The sequence below is a fragment of the Mytilus galloprovincialis genome, chromosome 1 (genome assembly GCF_965363235.1).
Source record: "Mytilus galloprovincialis chromosome 1, xbMytGall1.hap1.1, whole genome shotgun sequence".
NCBI lineage: Eukaryota > Metazoa > Mollusca > Bivalvia > Mytilida > Mytilidae > Mytilus > Mytilus galloprovincialis.
Window position 1 is genome coordinate 125,804,406 of NC_134838.1, and position 8,172 is coordinate 125,812,577.

Sequence of the window (8,172 nt, forward strand, 5' to 3'; positions counted from 1 at the left end):
CTGACCACAACACCACGCACAAACGGCCATTATGACACTTGAAATCACAACCAATCGATATGGTGCTCGCCCTGTTAGGACCCACCAGGCAGGTGCAGTGCCGGGTTCCCTGTCTCGAAGGAACCCATCAAATGCTACTGGATATACCTTTGTTTCGTCCTGCGGAGTCAGGGGACGAACAAGAAGAGCTACTGGCCGAAAAAAACACCAAGCCAAAGTTGAAAGAACAATCAGTCATTAACATTATGCACTGGAATGCAGAAGGGGCATCTAACAAAAGAGATAAACTGCAGCATTTTCTACATGAAAATAACGTTAACATCTGCTGTATTCAGGAAACACACTTGCAAGAAGGAAAATCTTTTAAAGTCAGAGGATACCAAGTTTTCAGGACTGACAGAAAAGAAAGAAAGAAAGGAGGTGTTATGACTCTAGTAAGAAACAACATAAATGCCAGGGAGATTAAATATATATGGAGGAAGCAGAATATATTGAAAGCAAAGTCACCATCGGGCAAAGCTCTTATAACGTTGTCAACTTCTACTGTCGAAATGATAAGAAACTCTCCCTAGATACCATACAGATATCAGACAGTAACTTTCTCATGGTAGGATATTTTAACAGCCAATCTCGTAGCTGGAGATACAACACAATAGATAAAAGAGGAGAAACCATAGAAGATTGACAAGATGAACACCATCTTATTCTTGTCAATGATCCAACTGATACAACAACCTTCTGTCTCGCCGCTGGCACACAACTACACCAGACCTAGCTTTCTGTACTGACGATATACACCAGAATATCAGTAGAAAGGTATGTGACCAGCTAGGAGGCAGTGACCATCGCCCAGTTATACTATCCATCAGAGGAACAAAAACACCTATTGATGCTCAATTACCAAGATGGAATTAAGAAGGGAAACTGGGGAAAACAAGAGCAAATGAACTTACAAAGGACATAATCACTTAAGGAAAGAACATCAACAATGTTGTCAAATAAAGGCAACAGTAGTATACCGCTGTTCAAACTCATAAATCCATGGACAAAAAACAAAATTTAAGATATTCAACGCAAGCATAGTAAGAGCGGCAAAAGAAAGTATACCAAGGGGTGTGAGAAAGAACTACAAGCTATACTGGTCCAATGTAATTCAAGAAACGCATGATGCACTCACAAGAGCAAGAGAAGAGGCTGAATCAAACCCCAGCCAGAAGAATACTAGTAACATCAAACTCCAACAAAGCAAGGCAACACCTCAAAACAAAACTTGAATGCCAGAGAAGAGGATGGAGAGAAAAACATCATCTCTGAATATTGAGAAGGTTAAAACAAAACTGTGGAACTTGACAAGAGCTCTAAATGATGAGGAAAGTAAAGGCCAAAAGATAACACTAGAAGTTGAAGGAAAAACAATCACAGGAAAAGCTGCTGAAAATGCATTTGCAAAAGGTTATGAAGAAGTAAGAAATACTAACATCCCAACCTCACATAAAAAAAGATATAAGAACAGAAATTAGAGAAAGAGAGAAAACACCAGCACATGAGATTATGCAGACTGGCATCACAATGTCTGAGATAAAACAATCTATAAGAAAGCTAAAGAAGAAAAGTCTCCAGGTCCAGATAAAACCACAAATGACATGCTACAACACCTAGGGAACTCATCATTAAATACTTTGCTGGACATATTCAATCTTAGCTGGAGACAAGGTCAAGTCCCACAATGCTAGAAGGAAGCAATAATGATGCCAATACTAAAGAAAGGAAAGAACAAGTCAAAAGCCTATCGTCTTATAAGCCTAACAAGCAGCTGTTGTAAATTGTTGGAGCGCATAATAAACAAGCGCATGCACGTGTACTTAGAGTCGGAGAACATCATTGGACATGAACAAGCTGGTTTTAGACAATACAAAAGCACAGAAGACCAGATTACACATATACCACAGGTAGTAGAAGATGCATTCCAATCAAAGAAAGTAACGTTGGCTGTCTTTGTAGATCTTCAAAGAGCATTTGATAAGGTATGGAAAGATGAACTCCTTGCAAAAATGCTTAGATATGGAAGAATGCACAAATGGACCAAATCTTACTTGTATAATAGAAAAGCCAGAGTGCTGGTAGATGGGCAATGTGGACAGAAAGTACTCTTAAAACAAGGGGTCCCACAAGGAGGAGTATTACTACCAACTCTATTCATACTCTCTATGAACGACCGAGTACCAGAGCTACCAAAAGGGGTACAATCATCACTGTATGCAGACGATCTTGTTCTCTTGTGCTCAAAAGAGTATGCATCTACAGCGAAATACAGAATACAAACAGCTTTAGATATGATAGTCACATGGGCAAAGCAGTGGTGTGTTACCATCAACAGAGAAAAAACAACAGGAACACTCTTCACACTCTCTCCAAAAACCCAATTTGTCAAACTGATTTTGGATGATACCCCACTTAAAATGGAAGACCAACAAAACATACCTTGGGGTAACTTTTGACAAAAGAATGACGTGGAAGCAACATATAACATCAGCTGAAGCTAAGGCTAGGAGAAAATTGAACATCATGAGGAAACTTGCAGGAACGAAATGGGGTGCAAATGAAAAAATCTTGAAATCTGTCTACCAAGGAAATGTACGACCACACCTTGAATACGGATCTAGCGCTTGGATGACTGCTGCCAAGTCTCACCATCAGACTTTAGACAAAGTTCACAAGCAGGCACTACGTCACAGGTGCTATGAAATCAACACCAATAAGAAGTATGGAGGATATAACAAACATACCACCATTAGGTAAGAGAAGGGAGTGCAAAGGTATGATACAGGCCACCAAATATCAGTGTTCACAAGACTATCCAATGAATAACAGACTGAAACAACTCTCATCAGGCAGACTCAAAAGATCCAGCTTTACATTAGAGACAAGAGCACTACAAAGAAAACACCAGGAAACTCTACCTAAATATATAGAACCCATAGTTTTCACAATGAATAACACCCCGTCACGCCATTACTCATGCTGCACACTCCATCAAAAACAAAATCGATGATACATCTCAAGCAGTATTCTTGACGGATGCCTCTCTGTGCTACAAGCTTTGAACGACAAGCTGCCTCAACTACAACAAGCTTTATACAACATCAAAATTCTGACAACAGTAATTCAGTGGATCCCTTCACACTGTGGAGTTTGAGGTAATGAACAAGCCGATAGATTAGCAAAGTATGGCGCTGAACAACAACAGGAAGGAAATTCAGTCTCCTTTACAGAGATGAAGACTATCATCAAATCTCTGTTCAACACTCCACAGCAACAAGATAGTTACCACCAGCTAACAAGATCTGAACAAACCACCATTTTTAGACCGAGGACAGGACACAACAGACTCAACCAACATCTACACAAAGTCATGAAAGTTGCTCCATCTCCAATGTGTCCTTGTGGAGAAGCGGAGCAGGATACAGCACACCTCCTACAGTCATGCAAGATCCACCAGGCATTGAGAGATAAGATATGGCACTCAGAAACACCACTCGAAGAGAAGCTATACGGACCAGTGGATGCCCTACAGAAGACCAAGTTTGTTGAGGAGACTGGTATTCAAGTGTTAAGGCGAACGATAAGAAGATTAACATATCCTTCAGACAACAACACTTTCATGGATCAGGGATGAAGTTTGAGTTTTTGTGGTAAAGTCTGAATCTTCAATGCTTAAAGCAGTAGGTGTATAGATCTGTCTGGATGGTTTCATTTGACCTACTAGTAATGTTCATGGTTCATTGGTCAATGTTGTTTTCATGTTTATTCTACATGGAATATAAGGCAGCAACCATTTGATTTTTTCTGGGGGGGGGGGGCTATGTTTTTTTTTGATTTTGTTTTTGATTCTGAGAATGTTTGTTTCACCCTCAGCTGCCACTATATGTAATGCTAAAATTGAAAGAAAAAAATTGTTTTCGACTTGTCGCGAAAAAAATAGATTGTTTTTCGCCATAGGCGGAAAAAAAATTTGTCCAGAAAAAAAAACCCATAGCCCCCCCCCCCCCCCCCCCCCCCGAAAATCAAATGGTTGCTGCCTAAGGTGTACAAGTCTTCTCTTGATTGTATAATTGTAGCTTGCGTTGTGTTATGAAATGAGAAAAAGATGTCTATACAAATGGATGATTTAATGCTGGAATACAAAGACGTTAATACATAGCACCATGACGTTACATATAGAGAGCGCTAACGTCTATAGGTACATGTATGAATCCCGCGTAATGTGATTGTCTCAATTTATCCTGGACAGTCTGTCTGGCATAGTTTACAAATGTATGTGACCATCACCTCATTTTATTGGTTCTTGGGTCAGTGTGGTTGCATGGTTTAAGAGAATTGATGGAATAAAATTTAGACAAATTCTGTTTCTAAATCTCTTGATATCCACATTTCCAACTTTTATCAAATTAGTGCAAAAATGTTAAGAATTTCACAAATCTACCAACAACCCTTTTCCACCATAACTATCAGATGAAGGTGTTATTGCCCTTTAAGGATGATGTACCCTTGCGTTGATTCAATGCTAAACATATGGAAATTTTATAGAAAATCCACAGCCTTTATCCTTGTACTCTCATATTTGGCAATTTGATGACTGATAGATACAGGATTATTGCATGCAGTGCTAGCATTGATTTCCTTAAAACAAGTTTATTAATGTAGTTATTGGTTAAAAAAATATTAATATGGATCAAATCAAGTACACCTTGTAGGGTGCGCTTGACTTAAGTGACCCAGCACGAGTTGTTTTGGAATTTACAGGTTGCTTAGAACTTTTCGAAAACAATAAACGCTAGCACATCATAGAAAAGCAAGTGAGTAATCTATGTTTCAAATTTTATATTAAAAATCTCGGTATTAAAGGCTGTGGATTTTCTATAAAAATCTTGGTTTATTTGCCACAAAGTCCTCTTTACCTATTAAATGCAATGAAACAGTAAATAATAATGCTTTGTATCAAGTTTCCCCTCGGTGTATGTACAAAATGGCCTATCTCTATTATTCATTATATCTGTAGTTTTGATACAATTGAAGGTTGAAAAGTTTGTGAAAAAATGGCTACAGAAGGGGTCATAAACATTAAACAATTTTTGACAATTGTCTCAAAACTATAATATATAGACAAAATATGTTACTAGTAATATCAAATAGCAACAATAATACAAGATCAAAATAAAGGCTGTAAAGGGCTGGTGTAGCTCACCCAAGTTTATGTTCATATTAAAAAAAGGACATTATCCATCATTGTATAAGAGAATAAAATTCATAACAAAATTCTCTTTTTTCTCAGTAATGGGCAATAACTCCAATAAAGAATCTTACACCAGTCCTAAGTCAGGAATCTGATGTTCAGTGGTTGTCGTCTGTTTATGTGGTTCATAAGTGTTTCTCGTTTGAATGATTTTACACTAATAATTTTTGAAGTCCTTTATAGCTTGCTGTTTACTGTGAGCCTAGGCTCCATGTTGAAGTTGGTACCTTGACCTATAATGGTTTACTTTTATAAATTGTGACTTGGATGGAGAGTTGTCTCATACCCCCATCTTCCTATATCTACTTAAGACAATTTTCTCGATATTGTTGAAATTTTAGATCTGGTTTTGCTGTCGAGATAATTTTTTGCTTATTTAAGTTTCTATTTATTATACTTTTTAAGAAACAGGGCAAAAACATAAAAAAAAACTGTCCTTAAAGGGCAATAACTCTAATAAGGAGTTAACTAACAATTTCGACCATTCAGTCTTATTTGTAGATTTTGTCTTGCTGATCACATTTACAATTTAAAAATTCTCTGTCTCAATTACAGTTTTCAAGACAATTTGTAACAAAGAAACAAGAGTGCACACGCTGAAATGTCTCGCCTTCTATACTCATCATTGATATTATGTTGATAGTCCTAAGTATAAAGTTAAGCTTCATAACAACTGTCACATAAACTTAACATTAACCAAGATAACTAAACAAAGACCAATGAACCTTAAAAATGAGGTCATGGTCAGATGAACCATGCCAGGCAGACATGTACAGCTAACAATGCTTCTATACAACATATATAGTTAACCTATTACTTATAGTTTAAGAAAGATAGACCAAAACACAAAAACTTAACACAGTGCAATGAACCGTGAAAATGAGGTCACGGTCAAATAAAACCTGCGCGACTGACAAAAAGATCATCAAATATTTCCATACACCAAATATAGTTGACCTATAGCATATAGTATTAGATAAAAAGACCAAAACTCAAAAACTTAACATTGACCACTGAACCATGAAAATGAGGTCAAGGTCACATGACATCTGCCCGCTAGACGTGTACACCTTACAATCATTCCATACAACAAATATAGTAAACCTATTGCATATAGTATGAGAAAAACAGACAAAAACACAAAAATTTAACTATAACCACTGAACCATGAAAATGAGGTCAAGGTCAGATGACACCTGCCAGTTGGACATGTACACCTTACAGTCCTTCCATACACCGAATATACTAGCCCTATTGCTTATAGTATCTGAGATATGGACTTGACCACCAAAACTTAACCTTGTTCACTGATCCATGAAATGAGGTCGAGGTCAAGTGAAAACTGTCTGACAGACATGAGGACCTTGCAAGGTATGCACATATGAAATATAGTTATCCTATTACTTATAAGAGAGAATTCAACATTACAAAAAATTTGAACTTTTTTTTCAAGTGGTCACTGAACCATGAAAATGAGGTCAAGGACATTGGACATGTGACTGACGGAAACTTCATAACATGAGGCATCTATATACAAAGTATGAAGCATCCAGGTCTTCCACCTTCTAAAATATAAAGCTTTTAAGAAGTTAGCTAACACCGCCGCCGCCGTAGCCGCCAGATCACTATCCCTATACGAGCTCTCTGCAACAAAAGTTGCAGGCTCGACAATAAATTATTTGTCATTTTTGGGCTATAATTCCTCCAAGAAGTCCCCTGACAGTTTTGTCAGAAATGGACAATTGGTAGAGCTCAACATTCTGTCAGATATTTTTTTAATGGTTTCCAAAATAATTGACAAATAGTGTATTTAACCCCTGTTGCCATCTTAAACACATAAACTAGATACCCTAATGAAAATTGCGGCCAAGTTTGGTTAAATTAAATCAAGAAGTTTCCCAGGAGAAGATTTTTGTGTAAAAGCTAACGGAAGGCAGACCCTTTGGGCCAGGTGAGATAAAAAAAAAAAATTAATATCACAGAAACATTCAGAGGATATGTTAATGACCTCAAGTGTCAAAATTTAAGTTTTCAAAATAGAAAATTTACATAAAGGACCATTACTCTTTTATTGAAAATATTTTGTAGATCATGTATTGATTTTTCTGCTGTTGTCAATTATTTTATAAATCAGATAAAAAGCAAAATTGGCAACTTTTTAAGCTTTTTTTTTTGGTCGACCTTAGTTGGCTGTCTTTTGAAATATACCTGAAAATCTCATTTAATTCATGTCAAACAAGCAGCTGTTAATAAATGACATTTTGAAATTTTAATATGTATTTAAAAATGGAAAACTATTGAAATTATCAAGGACTGAAAGTAGCAAAAGTGATATAAGAAAATCTAAGATCACTATGTCTCCTTCATAAAAGAGGGACGAAAGATACCAAAGGGACAGTCAGACTCATAAATCTAAAACAAACTGACAACGCCATGGCTAAAAATGAAAAAGACAAACAGATAAACAATAGAACACATGACACAACATAGAAAACTAAAGAATAAACAACACGAACCCCACCAAAAACTAGGGGTGATCTCAGGTGCTCCGGAAGGGTAAGCAGATCCTGCTCCACATGTAGCACCCGTCGTGTTGCTTATGTGATTACAAATCCGGTAAATAGTCTAATTCGGTAGGTCACATTCATGAAAGGGAAGGGGATTGTAGTTACAAAGTAAGGAACATATCCGATATCATTTGTGAAACGGTTATTCCATAACAGTCAACCAACTCGTGATGGCGTCCGTAAAATTTACGAAGGGATGATTTCAACTTCACCATTTGGAACTCTTGGTTTAATAGCTTCCTTGTGAGCAGTAACCCTCTACTGTAGGAACAGGAAACTTTGTAAACCATTTTAATAAAGTAAGAAATAGAA